Source organism: Panthera uncia, chromosome C2 (assembly GCF_023721935.1).
Source record: "Panthera uncia isolate 11264 chromosome C2, Puncia_PCG_1.0, whole genome shotgun sequence".
Classification (NCBI taxonomy): Eukaryota; Metazoa; Chordata; class Mammalia; order Carnivora; family Felidae; genus Panthera; species Panthera uncia.
In genome coordinates this window covers 107223315-107244211 of record NC_064810.1, presented here as the reverse complement: position 1 = coordinate 107244211, position 20897 = coordinate 107223315, and the positions used below count along the sequence as shown (strand labels likewise).

At 39.2% G+C, this 20897-nt stretch overlaps 1 non-coding gene across 1 annotated transcript; it reads left to right on the top strand.

Moving 5' to 3' along the window:
• The first annotated feature begins 8551 nt into the window (after nucleotides 1-8551).
• Nucleotides 8552-8658, top strand: LOC125922161 (U6 spliceosomal RNA). The gene has a single exon (XR_007457598.1). It is a non-coding gene; the product is annotated as a U6 spliceosomal RNA (small nuclear RNA).
• Nucleotides 8659-20897: the final 12239 nt, after the last annotated feature.

Sequence of the window (20897 nt, the reverse complement as noted above, 5' to 3'; positions counted from 1 at the left end):
TTATGCCAGAATAGGGCTAGATCTGAATGTTGAGAGGGGTGTACATGCATGAAGTCCCAAGACTTCCTTCAGTGGTCCAATGAGCCATACCAAGTTTGCAATTGATTAGCCTTCTTTACTGCTTGCTCATGAGGTCAACGCTCCTGATTTGATTTTGTCAGGGACCAAATCATGGGTAGTTACTTTTCTATTTTTCAAAGGCCTCAGTTGGAATTGTTAATGAGTTATCTCTCAAAGAGTGTCATTCATTAATACTGATATTGGGGAAGATAGTCTAGATACATTGGTACAGAGTAATTCTGATAGGAAATTGACTCAAATCATGCCTATTGCAATCCAAGCTCCTCATCTACATTATTTCATCTAATCCCAACAGTATACAGAATAATTCCTATGATTATTAAATGAGAAATAAGACTTGGTGAGATTAATAAGTAACCCAAGATCACATTGTTAACATGCTATGGAACCAGGATTCAAGACTGCAAATTCATATCTCTCCCCTTTAACACCATGCCTGATGGGAGGGAACAAACCTTTTTATGTTAGATGAATAAGAATGTCTTTGACTATAAAAGATAATACATGTATGTGCTCAGTGACCCCCAAATTCTTAAGATCCTGTGATACCAAGTAGGCAAAATTCCTAGAAGACTTTTACTAAAACACATAAACCTCATATCTGTATGCTCCTTATGTGAAAATAGCACCTTTCCTCATATATGAATAATGTGAAAATTAAAGAAGAAAATAAATGGAGATGTGATATATAAAGTATAAAGCACTGTGAATATACAAAGTAGTATTGTCTGCAGAGTCCTCAAGGCCATAGTTGATCAAAAGAAAAATAATTGCAAACAATAGACATTAAGAGTGTAGTCCAAAACATTTATATTTCTTCTGAACTATCTAGTGAACATGCCTTTTAAATCCCTGGTCAATCACTCAACCCACAACTATTTGTTGAATTATTTTGTATCTTGACCATGAGTTTCTACAGATACGAATCCCTGCTTCACTCTGAGGTTTCCACAAGTCACCTGTCTCTAAACCTATCTAAGAATACAAGTAGAGCATATCTAGCCCCTCATGTTGTCATCAGTCAGTGTTATGTGATATGAACGAACGCCTGCACCAACCTGTCCACTAGCTAAGTAGAAAATAGTTTTCTACACACTCCTCACTGGACCTCTGGATATGTAGAGGGAGAACAGATGTAACTGGCCTGGTCAACAGAACTGTTTACTTAGTTGACAGCATGAAATAGCCAAATGAGCTGAAAATTGGTCATGATAGCTGTTCTATCAATAACACTAATAAGGTTCCTGAATCAAAATCTTAATTCTAACTAGTCTAATCTTACTTTATATAAATGCATTGTATAATGTTGTAGACTCTGGGTCTAAAGCTCTCTCTTGTCTAGCAAAAGAGCGGGACTCAGGATTGAAAGTGAGAGATGGCTAATGTCTGGGAAAAGATAGCAGCCCCGAATAAGGGTCCTTGCCCATTTTTATTAGGATCAGAAGGCTTACAAACATGGCGATGGACGTGCACAAAGAGACAATGAATCTGTGAACATTAACTTGTGGATGTGAGGGAAAGGGGGTCTTGTAGATATTCGTGATTAGGGGTTTGGGTTAATACAAAACAAAATCCGGGCGCCAGGCAGTCGGGAGGAAGGTAAATGTTTACAGCGGACATGAGGCAGCACCTCTGTTTATCTTAGCTAACCTAGGGGTGAGGCAGATGGGGGAGTAACCTCAGGGTTGACAAGGCACCTTTTCTTTTGTTAACCATGTCTGCTCTGGGCTGCTTTGCCTGCAGCAGAGCGGTCCGTAGTCCAATTCACCAATTTACCTAACCTGGCCCTATCCTATGAAAGCAGCTTTTCTGCTATAGTGCTAAATTGGGGGTACTTCCACCCTGAACATCTAATCTTGTTTATTCCATACACCTATGTATTGGGCACCTTTGTGCCATTCCTATTTTAGGCCTTTGCCCCTCCCTCTCTATTCTGGGGGCTCTGCACCCCCTCTCTGTTTTGGGGTGTGTTTGCACCTCCCTATTCCTGGCACCTTTGCACCTACCTCCCTATTCTCTGGGTGCCTTTGCACCCCCATTCTTGGGGTGCCAATCTGGTTAACCCAAACTCAGGCATGAGCATTTTATGACTTTGTATTTCTTTGTGCCTTGTTAACCCATTGGTGTAAGCCCAGGGGATTCCTAAGCTTATCCTCCACAGTTTAACTTTAAAATTTATATTATGATGTATATAAATATTTATATAATTTCTATAAAGATTGGCATGAAGTTGAGCTTTACTAGGGCTAAATGACATTTTCTTAAAAATTGCTCAACATGACATATACTGAGAAACTGCTGAGAAAACCATAAGAAACCAAATTTTAGAGTAATTAGCAGTATGGCTTTGGAAAAATAATATATTATTTTAAAAAAGAGAGAAAGAAGTGAAAAGATGAAAAAAGAGATGTGGGAAGACAGAGAGGGGTGATGGGAAAGGGAAAGAGGGGCAGCAGGCATGAGCCCTACACCAATTTCATTCAACCACCCCTATTTACCAGTATGGTGTGCAAGGACCCGCATGAGGTACTTAGGAGGCTACAGAGGTAAATGAAATACATCCGTTCAACAAATCGACGAATATTCATTAAGCTAGGAGAAAAGAAGTTCTTTTAATATGTCACATCAACTGGAAGTCACAGATTACCTAAAGGAGAAATAAATCAGAAGTGTGCTTCAAAAGTATCTTGCCTATTTAAACAATTATTAGAAGATTCTATTTTCTTAAAGAAGCGATCACGGTCTTTTCCTGGCACAGAATTGGATGATGACTGTTACTTGTGACCAATAGGATTGGGCCCAGAACCATCACACACAGAGAGCCATTTCATCACCTGGCAACGGGGCCAATGTCACGTTGAAAATTGAGTGGCAATAGCAATTTTCCACAAGTTTTCTGGCTTTAGCATGATAGAACACAGGATCAAGTGAACTGCAGTTTCAGACATTTGAGTTCTAAAATTAGCTCTGTCACTGATTACCCTTGACACAATTGGAGCAGCCGATCCAGCATGTTGCTGTTGTGGTTTGTTTATCTTAACAAATTTTGACTGGGTATATACACCTCAGTTAAGCACAAATATCATTTTGGAAAAAGTTTCCCAAATAATTATATTTGAAAACAATATAAACACTTAACTCCTGGATCTTTCTACCTTGAATACTCAAATATGAACGTGTTTCAGTAGAAAGACTTCACACTTGGGCGGGTCAAGGACCAACATCGTGAATGTGGAAGAGTAACTGCCTGACCAACCTTCATCACCTTGCTCCTCCATCTTTGTGAGCACATCCAGCCAGGTCTTCAAACTTCAGGAGATACGTTATTGTTAAGAAGCCCTACTATAAAATCGACAGAGTAGTATGAAAAATAACAAAGCTGCTCTACTGCACTAGTTTCCAAATGAAGCATGCAGCTATGTTTTGAATGAACAAAGTTCAAGTATTTATGCCTTTATTCTTGCCAAGATTTATTCAAAACATGTTTTCCATGCCACTAGGAGTGAAATTGTATCTGGAAAAGGCAATAATTGGTACTATAAATAATGAACAAATTAGTACAAATTTCCAGGAAACACCTCAAATAATTCTCTGTAAATCACAAAAACATGCAATTGGGTGTATGGCGTGTATATTTCAGCTTGCTTCATCAAAAAACATCTTTTTCTTAAATATGTCATGCCAGCTTTAATGTTACTCATGTCTAACTTCAGTTCTGTGATACTGATTTACGTACTTCTAAATTTGGAGGAGACACAATTTTTCAAGGGTTAAAACAAAACAAAGACTACAACTACATAAATCCTCCTTATGCACAGAGAGAAGGGGGGTGAGCTGCTGTGGGAAATATTTTTGCCCATTGTTTCATGAACACAATGAAAAGTATTAAATAAGCAGAAGAGAAAACACTTGGAGTAAACATGGTAAGAGCAGGAGACATGACATTTCTCAATTATTCTGGAGCAATAACCTTAAAGGAGTAAGGAATGGAGGCATTATTTGTCTCTTTGCTCAGGCTTTCACATATAGTTGACTTCGGTCCCATGGAAGACCCAGTTCCTCATCTACTGGAGAAGGTCTCTGTCCAACAAATGCCATGACCTTGAGCAGCCCAAGGACGCTTTGCTGCTGCCCTTCATCTAGAAATTTGAGCATCACTCCTGGATTCCCAGCAGATTTGCTCTAGAGGAAAAGGGGAAAACATTAAAAACCAAGCTTGCCACCCACACCTGGAAGGCCTATTTTTAATCAGTTTTTATCACAAGTAATACAGCTAGATGACTTCGTTTGGTTGATGATAATGGTGATGATGATGATAGCAGAATTCCTGGCACATATTTTACTATTTTATTCTTGAATGGATTTCCTACTATTTTGTTTTAGAACAATTTAGTCCAAATGTATTTATGAAGCATCTCCATGCTCCAGGCACCATAAAAAGACTTGGCCACTAACATATATTCTACTAACTACAGAGCAAGGAGTTCAAAGCCCTCTCTGTTAGTATGCAGATAATGCTTTGTGAGGACCACAGGGAGGAGCCAATAGTGTTAGGGTGGAGAGGGAAGACAAAGGAGGAGGCATCAAATCCAGGATTTCAGGGAAGGAAGGAAAGGGGCATAGAACAGAAGAAAATGAAAGTACAAGTGTGTTGACACACTAGCAAATGGAAAGAAGCTAGATTAAAAAAAAAAAAAAAAAAAACAGCTTTGGCCAGATTATGAAATGAAAATCCTTGAATCTCAAGCTGAGAGATTTAGACTTTTTTTTACCCATAGTCAAAGATGGGGGAACTGGGAACAGGGGAGGAATGCATGAAACTAACATTCACCATTTTTTAATTTAACCTTTAATTTAAAAATGTTTTTATTTATTATTTATTTTGAGAGGGAGAGAATCCCAAGCAGGCTCCACACTGTCAGCATAGAGCCCAATGTGGGTCTCGATTTCACAAACCATGAGACCACAACCTGAGTAGAAATCGAGTTGGGGTGCTTAACGACTGAGCCACCCAGGCACCCCTAAACTTTAATATTTTAGTGAGCATTTTAAGGTTCACAACAAAATTGATAAGAAGGTACAGACATTTCCCATATACCCTTTCCCCACCACATGCATAGCTTCATCCATTGTTGATATCTCCCACAGAGAATGGTGCATTTGTGACAATTGATGAACCCACATTGACACATCATCCCCCAAAGTCCATAGTTTACATTATAGTTCACTTTGGGGTTTGGGCAAATGTATTCATCATTATGGTATCATACAGAGTATTTTCATGGCCCTAAAAATCCTTTGTGCCCCACCTATTCATCCTTCCCAACCCCACAGCAACCACTGATTTTTTTTACTGCCTCCATAGTTTTGCCTTTTCCAGAATGTCATGTAGTCAGAATCACACTGTATGTAGTCTTGTCAGATTGGTTCTCTCAGTTAGTAATATACATTTACGTTTCCTCCATATCTTCTCATGGCATGGTAGCTCATTTCTTTTTATTAATGACTAATATTCCATTGTCTGAATGTATGGTACTTTTTTTGCCCATTCACCTACTGAAGGATAACTTGGTTGCTTTCAAATGTTAGCAGTTATGAATAAACCTGCTACAAACGCCCATGTGCAGGTTTTTGTGTAGACATAAGCTTTTTTAGTGTTTATTCATTTTTGAGAGAGAAAGCCTGAGTGTAGGAGGGCAGAGAGAGGGAGAGAGAGAGAGAATCCCAAGCAGGCTCCGTTCTACCAGCACAGAGCCAGATGCAGGGCTCGATCCCACAAACTGTGAGATCATGACCTAAGCTAAAGTCAGACACTCAACTGACTGAGCCACCCAGATGCCCCTGGACATAAGATTTTAACTCTTTTGAGTAAATACCAAAAACTGAAATTGCTATATTATATGGTAAGCATTCACCATATTTTATTGATTTTAAGATACACAATTTTCACTTTTTTACAATTCTGGCATTACACTATATCTTTCAACAGATAGTGTCTCACAACAGGAGTTATGACATAATTGTCATTGAGCATACCTACAGCTTATGTTTCCCTTCTCATGCATTTACAGGAGTGACATATAATAAAAATCTGGAAAAATAATCTAAAAGAGCCTATGAGTACAAAAAGAAAAAAGCCTAAATGATAAGAAATAATTATCTCAGAGTATGTTTGTATATTTACGTATCACCAAACAAAAATTTGATAATTTTTGTTTTAAATAGGTACTAGCTACAATGTTAAGTGCTTAAACAGGAAAGTGACATGATCAAAACTGTTCTTAAAAAATATCTCAAGTGAAATGCTAAAGGATGTATCTAGGAGGGGAAGAGTGGTGTCCAGGGACAAAGCTAGAAGCTATTCTATTAATATAGACAAGAAAAGATGGGCTACGAACTACGGCAGTGGCAGCAGGAATTCAAAAGAATCAAGATTCATTTAAAGGTACTCTTGATTTGAATGTAGTCTGATCAGGAAGAAGATGTTAGAGGTAACTTCTTTTATATTTTTGTTGTGTTGCTTATTTGGTTTTGGTTTTACTGTTGTCTGCATTTCTTACTCATTAAAATCAAAGTTCTGATGTAGGGGCACAATCTTGACAGCCATGCTGTCAGAAAAGGAAACAAATGTCCTTCTACCTTTGGCTGTGTGAACAGGCTTTTTAGACCTCCATTTTATAAGAGAAGTCATGTTGGTCCATCCACATAGTCTCCATGACCTTGAGGGTGACTGATCGCTAATGCTGAGAATCTGATACATAAAGCCACTTATCTAGAAAACCAGCTGAGCTGACAGCTCAAATTTCCCAGGTGATAATCCCTGCCCCCAAAATACTAGGAGAAGTTCTGGAACATTTGTGTCATCCCCAGGACCATTCTGTATTTATTTGAAGAAGTAAAGCCATGGTCAAAGACAGAGAGAGAAAGAGAGAGAGAGAGAATCAAAGCCATGGTCTTCATCATTCTTGACTTTCTGACATTAAATAAGTCTCTTGATTGGCCCATACATGGACTGAAAAAGAAGTACAATGTGTTCATAGTAAACCTTCCACAAATTTAATTCTGCAAAGCTTCCATAGCCCTAGACATTTTTATGACCCTCCTTGATTATGGCACAATAAAGGAAAATAACCAAAGTATGAAAGTTCCTCTTATATCTATTTCTTTTTGGTGTAGTTTTAATTAAACCAACAGGCAGATCTGAGGTCTTTTAGAGAAGAGTTTGATTTTTGACAATGTTGAGTAGAGATGAAATGACCCTCTAAATGGCTCAAGGTACATAATCACATGCGTGATGACTTTTGGCAAAGAAATTATCTCATGGCTTTGTTTTGGTAACCAGGACACTGGAATCCAGAACTTCCAAGAACAAAGTCTCTGCCATGCCTGGATCATACCAATCTCCAGCCTGCCTGAATAAATGCTGAGTCTTAGGAATCAGAAGGGGAAAGTTAAATCACTTACTTTTTATAAAAATTAATAAATACAAATGAGAGTTCATTTGTTCAAAATTTGTGTTAAGATGGACATGTTTCAAACTATACTGACAAACACAGTCTTAGCTTCAAATCCTCCCCTCCCCCATTTGTTAGTTCTTTAACTACAGACTTCTCAATTTGGGGCACCTGGGTGGCTCAGTCACAAAAGTGTCCGGACTGTTGATTTTGGCTCAGGTCATGATCTCCAGTTCATGAGATGGAGCCACTTGTGGCGCTCTGTGCTGACAGCATGGAGCTTGCTTCGGATTCTCTCTCTGTCTTTGCCCCTCTCCACCCCTCAAAATAAATAAATCACCTTTAAAAATGTTTAAAAGTTTAATTTAACTAAGTTTCCACTTCATTCTCTTAATTATCACTTGGCTACTCATAGTTTTGACAGTGGACCAAATCTAAAAACATATCGGTAATTTTCCTACAAATTTTCATTTGAGGCCCTAACATTTTAGGTCAATTTTTACCCTGGCCTCTCTGTACCTCCCCAGAGAGAGACAATCAGAATCCTGTGCATATGACAGACTCATTAAATTTTTTAGAGTGGCGTGCAGGTAGGGTGGTCATATAATTTACTGTCTGTACCAAGATATTTTTGTGAGTGGAAGAGAACATTACTAATAATTACACAGGAACAATGGGTGTAATCCTGCTCCAGATGAATGGTCATATTTATAAGGCTCTGAGCGATTTGGCCTCTGGCTAGGTGCTCAGCTTCCTCTTTCTGTTATATATATTTTTAATACTATTTGTTTGAACACATTTCTTTGCTGATTTAATAATTTTGGAATTGAACAAAGCTCTTCTTTGGAAAGTCAAATTCTGACAGCTACTTCCAGTACATCACTTTTTTCATTTTTTTTTCTTTTAACCAAAAGCCACTCACCCAAGTTCAAAAGGAAAATATTTGGTTACATTAATTTAGTATTTTGATCCAATATTTCTAAAAGAAAGAAAGATAATGTGAAAGCATTCGCCTAATGCTCACTACGGCAGCACATATATTAAAATTGGAATGTTACAGAGAAGATTAGCAAGTCCCCTGTTCAAGGATGACACACAAATTCATGAAGCATTCCATATTTTTGAAGAATTGGTATGGTCACCAACAGAGAGAGACACTTTTGTTCCTTTGATGTAGCTCACGTGAAAGATGTCAATAGCAACATTTTGCCACCGCCTCTCCAACATTTTTATTATTAGAAAAGGTGACAAACCATGGATTTCTCTTCCCCACAGAAAGGGCATATGCCTCACCATTGCTGGAGAGAGACAAGAGACTGATGGTCAAACAGAGCAGTGGTTATAATGGTCCCTAAGTAAGGTGATTGGAAGTCTCTGTACTTAATTAAAGATCAATACAGCACACACACACACACACACACACACACACCAATCTCCAGCCACACGGGTAGCATTCCCCTAGGCATGTTCTGGAGAATATTGCTAGTAAGATTCTAAAAAATAATTCTGTACCCAAGAAGATTCAGGTTAAATACACTGCAGTAGTCTCCTCAATGCAGGCCTTCTCAGAACCATTAATTGTGTATCTCAAAGGGAAGGGTGAGGTTCAGTTGTATTTCCCCAATTTAGAAGAGTCCAAAAAGGAGATTGATGTTTCTTCTGTTCCATGGAAGACTTTTTAGGAAATGCTGGTCAAGAAAAAAATTAAGGGTGCCTGGGTGACTTAGTTGGTTAAACGTCCAACTCTTGATTTTGGCTCAGGTCATGGTCTCACGGTTCCTGAGATCCAGCCCCACATTGGGCCCCATGTCAGGCTTTGCTGACAGTGCTGAGCCTGCTTGGGATTCTCTCTCTCCTCTCTCTCTGCCCCACCCCCTGTTCACATGCATACTCTCTTTCTCTCTCAAAATAAATAAACATTTTTTAAGTTTATTTATTTATTTTGAGAGACAGAGAGCAAGCAGGGGAGGGGCAGAGAGAGGGAGAGAGAGAGAGAGGAAGAGAGAGAATCCCAAGCAGACTCTGCACTGTCAGCACAGAGCCTGATACAGAGCTCGAACTCACGAACGATGAGATCATGACCTGAGCCGAAGTCAGATGCTTAACTGACTGAGACACCCAGGAGCCCCAATAAACATTGAAAAAAAGAGAAAAATATATACTTCATCTCCATTAAATGGGCCAAGAGTTTTATTTGTGAGTTACTTTGCTTGTTTCCATAGTTAGTGCTTCAGTATTTGCCTCCCTAAAGTGGTGGTTTAGGCTAAGTTGAGGATAATTACTTCCTTTGTCAATTTACTTCGGCCCCTTGGTGTTGTAATAATTAGGTTTGAGCAGATATATAAGTGTAGCATTAAGACTTGGAGGATTATAAAAATCATTGATATAGTGTGTTTATGGGTAGGAATTTCTCCAATTCCATACGCTATCTCTGAAAGTCTAAAGAATTTATAGCCCTCCACTCAAACAGTCTTTAATAGCCAGCTTCCTCTTTCCCTTTTACAACATATTGTAAATGGACTGAAACCAACCTGAATGTTTCTTTTCTCGGTAATCAGGAGACAGGCCATACTCTCTCTTCATTTGATAAGACAATCAGGATATGAAATATAAATCCTGGCAACGTTATTGAGATAAATCCTCAAACAAAACTCAGATAAAGTACATGTAAACTTAGAAACTACATATCTTTTTGGAAAAAAATGAATTTGAAAGGATCCAATAAAAATTTCAGGACCAGCCATTAAAGACAATTTTAAAAAATGGAAATTTAGAAACATTGTCTCCCAGAGTGTGATTTCTGAAAAAGACATAATTTAAACATGAAACTCTTTTGATAAGTGGGTAAGTTATTTCACTCTGCCTTGGAGTTTTAAAATAATGTTCTACATGTTATCTGACAAAACAGCTAAATCTGAAAAAGATCCCAGGAGAAGATTTCTTTTTGTCAGGTTTATTCTTTTTCCTTTGTTCTATGGCCCCCAAACTTACCAAACATTTTGCTATCACTAAACTTTGACTGTGAATTTTTAAGAATATACTTCTAAAAGAAAATTCAATATCAACTACTAAATATTATTATTATCCAAATAACAAATCAAAAGTACTCAGTTTTAGGTAGGTAAGATGCCAAATGTTGACACCTTATTTGGAGAAGCCTTATATTAAAAGCATATTCTTCATTTCTTCATTTGTTTCTTGAAGAACCTATTTTGTAGTGGCTAAGACTTCAGACTTCAAGTCAGAAAGATCTGGATTTAAGTACTAGCTCTATCATGGGATACTTTGATACTGTGCAGATTTCTACACATCTCAAACCCTCATCTGCAAAATGGAATGCTAATGGTGACTCACTTATGAGCATCTTGTAAGGACTTAATGAACAAAAATATGTAGAGTCTTTGGCCCAAGTGCTGGCATATAGTAAATTCTCAGTAATTCACTATTAAACAGAGATTTCGTACATACAAATGCTTTCCATTAAATGTAGTTTGAGTTGGCTGGGTATTTATCAAGACTCTAGGCCTTCAGTCATTCAGTATTTAGCATGCCTGTTATATATAGTAGACATATATCTGTGCTATCCTACAGCTTTTGTATAAGTCACTATTTATCAAGAATCAAGTTTTTACTAGCTTTCCTTTTGCTTCTTACTTTCTTTGCTTTCCTTTTTATCTTCCCCTTCCTGGGAGAGCCATTCTGAAAATTCTACACCTGCTACTATTGAAAGAAAATCTATAGAGAAAAGAAGTCTAGATGAAGTGAGTTTCAGACTATGCCCATCAGTGTTTCCAGGAATCAAACATTTTGCCCTCACCATCACCATACCCTACTATCACTCCAGGAAAGGAAAACCATGTAAACTGTCATCATGAGCCAACATTAACACCTACTTCCACAGGCCTTTGTATTAATTTGCTAGGGCTGCCATAACGAAATACCAGACTGGTAGCTGAAACAACAGAGATCTATTTTCTCCCGGTTCCAGAGGCTGGAAGTCCATAATTTGAAGTTCAACATTTGAATTCAACATTGGGGATGGGAGACAATTCAGTCCACAACAGTCCTACTTTTACTCATCACTGCGAAGACACATAAGTTGCTTTCATCCCCCTTTATTTAGATATAGTCTTTGCAGGAGGAGCAGGGGAGGAAAAGGCTCATCTAGGGGAGAAAAATGGGATGATACATATCTGAAGTCGTTCAAATAACATATTTACTTTTTGCACCTTTTCAAACGAAAGATCAAGATAGTTTTTAGAAATTCAAAACACAACACTTATTTCTCATTTGCTTTCTTTCTTACCAATGAACATGTATAGCACCTTCTGTCTTGCATAACACTGACCACCTCCTACGTGGCAATACTTCGTTGTTTACCTATTTCGTGTTTCTTATTAAGAAAGTAAGTATTGGGGTGCCTAGGTGGCTCATTCGGTTGAACATCCAACTTTGGCTCAGGTTATGATCTTGCATTTGTGGGTTTGAGGCCCCCATTGGGCTCTGTGCTGACAGCTCAGAGCCTGGAGCCTGCTTTGGCTTCTGTCTCTCTCTCTCTCTCTCTCTCTCTCTCTCTCTGCCATGCCCTGCCTGTGCTCTGTTTCTCTCTGTCTCTCAAATAAATAAATAAATAAGCAAACAAACAAATAAATAAATTAAATCAAAACATTAATAAAATTTTTTTAAAAGTTTATCACACTCTTGCCATACACATGAGCAAATTTATGGCTCAGAAATATTTTTCTTCTGGTTCTACATTATACAGAATTTGTGTAAGTAAATATCCTCAAAAATTATGTTTTTCACAGGGAAGAAAGAATTAAATTCCAATTGCCCAGCACTATTACTGGCACAGGTTCATCACATAGCAGATGTTAGTACAGTTTATAGTAATTCTGCACACCACTGGTTAGCAGGTCCCTTAAGGGCAGGAACTAGCATATTTTCCTTAATATATGTAGACCCTGTTGCTGCATAATGTTGTCTTGAATTTAGCAGTTGTTCAAGAAATATTTATAGAATAGAATAAAACAGAAATGAATGTATTAGAAATGTTGTTCAATATAGGATGAGCTCTGAATAACTTCTCACTTCATTTTAACAGATTACCTCTGCTCTCAGCATAACCCTGTGCTGTCCAATACAGTAGCCACGGGCAACATATGGGTGTTTAGTCCTTGAACTATGGCCACTCCAAACTGAGAGGGAGGTGCTGTAAGTAAAAAACATCCACTGAATATGGAAACCAATTTGACAAGAAATTTCATATTAAAAAAATAAATAAAACATTCACTGGATTTCAAGGATTTAGTGCAAATAAAGTAAAATATTTTATTTGCATTTTAAAATATTGATCATATGTTGAAACGATAATATCTTTGACATACTGGATTAAGTGAAACATTATTAAAATCAATTTTTTGTGTTTCATTTGCCTTTTTTAATAGGATGAGCAGAAAAATCTTAAATCTTCTAAGAGGCTGCATTATCTTTTCAGAGTACAGAAGTGATGTGACCTCTTCACTGATACAGGTTAGGTTACTCTGCCTAGAATTATACTATACAAAGCACAGTTACAATTACTATGATCTGCTGAAAGTTTTACAACTTTATTTATGTAGGAATGTTGGCCTTTTAAAAGCTTATTTAGAGACAGAGAGGGGGAAAAAAAAAAAGAGGTGGAAATGCCTGATGTGGTCCAAACAATGTATTTATTTCTGTAGCACCTATTTAAGACAAGTGGTTGAATACTTTGGAAATTCACAGTGTGACGTGGAATAGTCCAATTACTGTCATGTAGCTTCTTGACAATTTGTTCCTTAAACTGTACTCAGTTGTGGGCCAGATAAATTATAAATTGTTGTGGTTTTGTGGCCTTTATACAGCACGAGTAAATTAAAAACTAGATACTTCATAACAACCAGCTCTAAGAAAAAAGAAATTTGGGCTCCTGTGGCAGCAGTAGTTTTGAGGAATTAAAAAAATAGTGTCATAAATAAATCATCTTTATTTAGCCAGCTTTTAAATAATGTTTTAGTAAACTGACATCCACATCAATGGCATTTCAAGGTTGCTGCAAGCACTTGGGTGAGAATAAAATTAGGACCTTGTTTATTTGTCATTGAGCTGGCAACCTTCAAAACTCTCTTTTATCTATTTATTAATTGTGTTTCCATATATTAGTTAGCTCTCTTTGTGATTCCTGATATTAACACTCTGAAAACCACTGGCCTCAGTTAACCCCAGTCATTGGATAAGCCATCCACATTAAAGAGTTCACAACACATTTTCACATTGGGTGCAGAAGTCATTTACTTCCACCTTTGGTGCTAACAGGCCACCCATCCCAATTAAATGCAAAAATCCAGAGGCATTTTCAAGTGGTAGGGCATCTTGCTTCAACAGAGATATCACGAAATCTCTTTTTTGTGTCATTTGAAACAGGTTGGATGGGATGAGAAGACGTTCTGTCATGGTTAACAAATGGAAGTGAAGTCTGAGAAAAATGCAAGGGTAGAGACCGAATCAGACAAAACAGCAACCACAGGGGCCATTTCAAAGTAGAGCAATCATGAGTTTGTGAAGAGGAAAAGGAGGCGTGCTTGTCTCTTTAAAAAAAGAATGAGAAAGTGTCACTTCTCGGAGATGAGTTCTTTAACCCCAGACAGCTGTGAGCAATTTGTCAACTGCTCTGAAGTGTGGCGGAGTCAACCCTTGGGTCTCGGCCACGTGGCTTGGGCACTGGTTTCCGTGAGGCTGAGCACAGAAGAGGACACTTCTGTTCAAGGATGTCCTAGTTGTCATTGCAGTCCACAGAATATCAAAACAGTAGAACGGACAGTCTTACAAATCGGATGAACTAGATTAACAGGCACCTCGGTGCATGAAAAAATTAAACCAGCAAATAAAAGGGTCCACATGGCTTGGTGGAAAACTCACAGCCATTTGCCAAGACTCTGAGTCCAGGCTCCACAATTTGACTTGTCACCTTAGGCAGCTCATTTAACTTCTATGAACTTCAGTTTCTTCTGTAAAACCAAAGTAACACACTTAGGATTTAGAGAAATCATGCTACTTAAAGTTTCAGGATTATATTAGGTCCTTAATATATGTTAGTATCTGTCTATAAAATTAAACCATAGCAATAAATACAGTGAAGAAACAGAAAGGGGATTGTTTTGCCTTTACCCTTATAATCTTCGTGATTTGATATAAGAGCAGTGTAATAATGTAGAAGCTTTCCTGGGTTCTACTTTCCTTCTTGTGTTTCCTTGTATGCCCTTCTGACAAGAAGCTCAGGCTGACAGAGCTAAACTTTGATGTCCACGTGGCCCTTGAGTTACAGTCTTCCTCACTACTCATCTTGTCCTCTCCTTTGTTTGCTTAAATTTTTCTGACCTGGAGTCCTGGTGTCAGCCTCCACTCTCACCCTCAATGACAGGGGAGCAACTATCCCACTTTTCCTTCTCCTCTGAGGGCCTGATCATTCTAGGTACCCCCAGAAGGATCATCCAAATGACCTGACAACCAAGTTCTAACGGCAGCCTGCTATCTCCACTGGACTCCAACCTCCTGGTGGAATCCCCTGGAAGGAGTGTGGCCTCAATCACGGACAAGCTCACCACATCCTTAGAATGCCAGGCTTAGAATGCCTTAACTCTACGTCTGATACCAGTTCTGTCCCTGGGTCCATCCTAGCTCCTGCTTCCTAGCTCCTGCTTCCTTCCTATCTCTCCATTGAAAAGCCAATCTTAAAAACAAAGCTCCAGAATACATAATCAGAATCCTTAGTAGCTTTACTTCAAATTTTCTTATAATTCTAAGCCTAAAGTTGACTGACTCTTGCAGAGTTGAGGTGAGAATTCAGACACTTTGCTGTAGGGCATGTGAGAGTGAAGGCAAGAGTGGGTTGTGCTTAGGATTTTTAGGGGAGAAAACAAAAAGGCTATTTTGAATCAATAGGTGAAGTGCAAACCTACTTCTCATCTTTATTCTCGCTCCTCAGTTCTGAACTGTGCTTAAACCCCCCTTTGGATTAACTTACGTTATTCACCTGGATTTGCTCCATGTGGTACAAGGGGAAGAAAGGGAATTTTCACCCTTTAAACACAGTAATGAAAAAAGTGCCATTCTTTACAACTCTGAGTAATATGTCTAATAAATTTGCCAGCAGGGAGGAATGAGCCTGTGAGGGAATAACAAAGACACACATCTAATGGAATCTAGTGACATAGTACAAAGGCATAATTGTTGCTAATTTATGGGTTCAATGTCCTTTCTCTTTGCAGCCAGGAGAAACAGTCTCACCATATTCTGAGCTTGCCCATTCAACCTGATTCTCATGTATCTGCTTTGAAAATGACGAGAAAATGCTGTCAACTATTTGCTCTGTGGCAGTATGTGGAAACTAAATGGGCTGGTTAATCCAAGCATCAATAAGGGTTTCCTATATGTAGATGGAGAAGACAAATCCAGCCTGACATCCCTTGCACTTCCTGTTATCCCCATAGCCCTGTAAAATCCCCCAAAGCACTAGAATAGCTATTCGATGTCTGCATCACCACTGTGCTATTGGCAAGTGCGTGTATCAGTTGACCAAGAAGACTCAATGCTGGATGCCAAAAAAACAACAGCTATATTGTAGTTTTGCTTGTGCTTTTTTTGAAAAGGAGAATGTCATTATCTTCACAAGGCATACGGTAATGCTCCTCAAGCTGCCCAAAGAGAACAAAGCCTGCTGCTGATTAAATACCAAAGTTCCTTTTAATTAATACTCATGGGAAGTATGGATAAGCTATATACATACCATTTTCTACAAAAACAAAATAAACAACTTAAAAGAGGTTTTTCTTTTTTTTTCTATTTTTGTTTATTTTTCCTATGGGCTAAATTCTTACCCCCTACTCCTAAGCCACACACTGCCCCCCACCCCTGCCCCTTTATGATTTCTTTCAGAAAAGATACATGAATAACTGTAGGTAGAAGCTGGGGGCGGGGGAGCGGCAGTGGTCAAAGAAGATCAAAGCAGACTATATAGACTTGTTCCATTTTATTTTTTTTAATGTTTTTATTTATTTTTGAGAGAGACAGACAGAACATGAGTGGAGGAGGGGCAGAGAGAGAGGGAGACACAGAATCCGAAGCTGGCTCCAGGCTCTGAGCTGTCAGCATAGAGCCTGACACGGGGCTCGAACTCACAAGCCGTAAGACCATGACCTAAACTGAAGTTGGACGCTTGACCAACTGAGCCCCCCAGGTTCCCCTTTTAAACTCCTGATCTGAAACCTCAAAAGGGTATTCAATAGGACTCTGCAATTTCTTCCACGTTTTTGCTAGCATGTTGTCTCCCATCTCCCACCATTTCAGACCTTCCTTTTCTCTTCAAATCGTCCTCATCCTCTCCTGACAGCTGCCGCTAGCAGCTCATATGTTATCCACAGAAGCCCTCTGGGCTAAGCACCCCCACTCTCCCCAGCACCTCACTTTCAGACTGACTCCCTGCATGGTCTGCTTCTCCCCTCCCATCCTGCCTCTTGTGAAAGGTTCTGTCCACTTGTGCCCAGTTCTGTCCCCCACCTTCTCATGGTGCTGCCCCCCTCACTTACCCACCCTTCCCTCCCTTCACAAGCCTCTCCTAGCAGCTTCTTCTCATCAGCATAGGAACATGTCCTAGTATCCCTCACTCAAAGGAGCAAAACAGAACACATTCTTAGCTTTGTTTCAAGCTCTTCATTCCTGTTCTCTCCTCTCGCTCTCAGTTGCTGATAAGAAATTAGAAGATGATAAGCATGATGACTCCATTGCCTTTCTCTGCTCTCCTTCATAGCTGAACTTTCCTTCTGTTTCTCACCTCGTTCTGTTTCCTCTTCCTTCCTTCAGTCTGATGACACACTCAGGACCTCACTGAACCTGGTCAAAGTCATTTTAGATGCCGTTGTTGCCAATGCAAATAATGGTCATAATGAATCTATGATTTTGATCATATTTCCTCTCCCCCTGACCCAGGCTGCTCCTGTCCTTTGAACACAGCAGGAATCTCCTGCTTTTTCCCTCTTCCAGGGCTGCCCATCATCCCAGGTATCTGCAGGTGTTGCTCCTTTGACCACCCCTTTTAAAATGATTCACCCTGTGGGGCCCTGGGTCACTCAGTCAGTTGAGCATCCAACTCTTGATTTTGGCTCAAAACATGATCCCAGGGTCATGGAAACAAGCCCTGTGTCAGGCTGTATGCTGAGTGTGGAGCCTGCTTGAGATTCTCTCTCTCTCTACCTCTGCCCCTCTCCCCCACTCACGCTCCCTCTCTTTCTCTAAAATAGAATAGAATAGAATAGAATAAAATAAAATAAAATAAAATAAAATAAAATAAAATAAAATAAAATGAGTCGCCCACCCTGTGCTTTTCTCATCTCCCCTATGGTGCTTCATTTTTTCTTTATAATCCTCATCATCTCATTGTTTATTGTCTGCCTCCTCTTTCTGTCCATTCGGACAGAGGTGTTCACTCTGAGACCTTTGGACCTAGTCCTGTGACTGTCACACAGTGAGTACTCAAGAAAGGTTTGTTGAAGGAAATGTTTCAGGCACACCTCTAAGGGCTTTATCTGTATAAAGTCATTAAATCCTTACAAAATTCTGCAGAGATAAAGACTATTGCTATCCACATTTTAAGTCAGGAATCAGAGGCACCCCTCACATTCAAAGATATCTCTCTGTTTTCATCTCACTGAACACTTGGCAGCAATGGACGCCCCTCCTCCCCAAAACAACATTCTTCCAAGCTAGTTTTCTTCTTACTGTTTGGCCTCTCCTTCTCGCTACCCTATTCCTCTCCTTGGTGAGATCCTCATTCCCAGGGATGTGCTGAGGAATGCTACCCTGTACCTCCCACCATGACATTTCCCGTGAACTCTATGCTCACAGACCCAACTACCGGCTCAACATCACATATCATAGAGACTTCAATTCTAACATGTTTAATGCAATCATATCATGCCCCATATTCTCTCTCACCTCAATGTATGGCTTCCCCATCCACGTGGGTCCTCACACCAGATCCCCAGAAGCCATCTTGGGTGTCTGCCTGTCTCTCGTCCCCTTGCCACCATATTCAGTCATCTTTCCATCACCTAGGTATCAAGTCACCTTTGTCTTGTGTCCAAATTACTACACAACCTTCCAACTCTGTCCTGCTCCCACTCTTGTGTCTAAACTATTCTCACTACTGTAGGGAACCAGCGAGGGAGTTTCTTTAGATGTAAAGTGTATCCTGTTACTCTTTGGCATAAAAGCCTTTCATAGAACATAAAATCCAAACCCTGCCTGCTTCTCTTTGCTTCATAGAGCTCATTACAAATTGAAATTATTTTATTTATTTTGATTTCCTTCGTATCTGTTTGTTTAGTTCCCCCACTAAAATATGAATACATGAGGGAAAGAAACATGCTTTAGTCACCATTGAACACCCAGAACTTCTACTATTCATAGTAGGGAGGCTCCGTAAACATTTCCTGATGGAGGAAATAGTTTAGAATGCTATGTTTAGGCAGAAAGCACCTACTACATTTGAATTCAAGGGGCGCCTGGGTGGCTCAGTCGGTTAAATGTCCAACTTCAGCTCAGGTCATGATCTCACGGTTCGTGCGTTTGAGCCCCGCATAGGGTTCTGTGCTAATAGCTCGGAGGCTGGAGCCTGCTTCAGATTCTGTGACTCCCTCTCTCTCTGCCCCTCTCCCACTCACGTTCTGTCTTCCTCTGTCTCTCAAAAATGAATAAACATTAAAAAAATTTTTTTTTAAGTTTTGCTGTATTTATTAGTCTGCTGTCATTATTGGTGGCATAGTTAATGTTGTTAATGAGAAGATGCACAAGTGTGTGTGTGGTGTCACCCAGTCAGGGTAACCTGTATGACATGTGACCTAGGACACTGTACTGCACAAACTGAGCACATTTATTTTCAAACAGGAAGATGTTATCAGAGTTTTGATTATGCATTTATCTGCCATTATTTTGTATATCTGACAATAAAAAGTCCAAAAAGACCTATAGGGGCCAAATTAAACACATGGCAGGACAAGTATTAAGGAATGCTAAGGTCCCGTGTACAAGCGCATGTTGACATGCACGTAAAACTGAGGGAAAATTACATTTGAATTAAATTCAAAATGTTGAGTAACAGGTTCGACTTCAGACAAGATACTGAGATTCAGAAGAAAAAAGTATGGTCGTAATGAGGAACATGATTTACAAAATGGGGATTCACCACTGCCCGGAAATGCCAATAAGGTAAAAAGTAAACGGACGCATATTAGATATTTCATGTGCACTTATGTACACAGATACTAATATAACAAATAATGTTATCTGTGACCAGAAAGACAATGTCAGTCACTTCTTTGTAGGCAAGTGTGGATGAGTCCCTCACAAAACACTAAACTCTCTTGTTTCTAGATTATCCCCCCCCCCCCCAAATCATTCCAGCTCTATTAGATTGTTTTCACCCTTGTAGAAACCACATTGTAAAGTAGAATGACACCTCCACTTGAGATGCAGTGGTGATGTCTTTCAAAAGTTGTGCACCTCTGGGTCAGTCTGGATTCATAGAAAATGGTCACAGTCTGAAAATTCTCTGAGAACAATAGGCATTATTTCCATGTCATGGTCCACAGCGGATTCTGGTTCTTAATTTTTATTTGCTCACAAATTACTTCTGACAAAGGCTATATTTAGCTGAACTATGTGATTTGATTTGCAAATCTTCCACCCCCACACACATATATTTAAGTAATTGTTTCAAAGTTCACAATCATTACTTTGTAAGGGAGGAAGGCCGAGGGTACAAGTGAGGGTTAGCTGTGTTTGTTTCTGCCACAAGTTAAAAAGCCCCTTAATATGAATGGTTAAGCAGATTTCTATAGGTGAAAATTATTCCTATCATCTGGCCTTTAAGTCACACTTCCTTACAGTATGAACAGACAAAGCCCTTCAGAAAGCCACCCACACTGAGTAAAACTGCTTTGATAGGCTTCACTGCTTCCTTTGTGGTTGTTTCTGGAAAACTACTCCAAACGATGGGCATAAACTAAATACAACCCCACAGTAAACAGTAGTGTAGTCTATTGCGTTAATTGGAACAAACCTGTGGTGCAAGTTTAGGCTAGGAGAGAAGCAGGATCGAACTCGAAGTGAGGAGGGGAGGCCATCTGGCTCTTGCCATTTTCTTGCTAGTGACCCTGTGCAAGTTGCTTGACTTTCCTGAGAAAAACTGTTTGTGAAATTGTAGAGTTACACTTAATAATCGTCATTGTCCCATGTAGCCATTTTTAAAGGGCAGTAATCAAGACATTGTTTTAATTTCATTTTCTC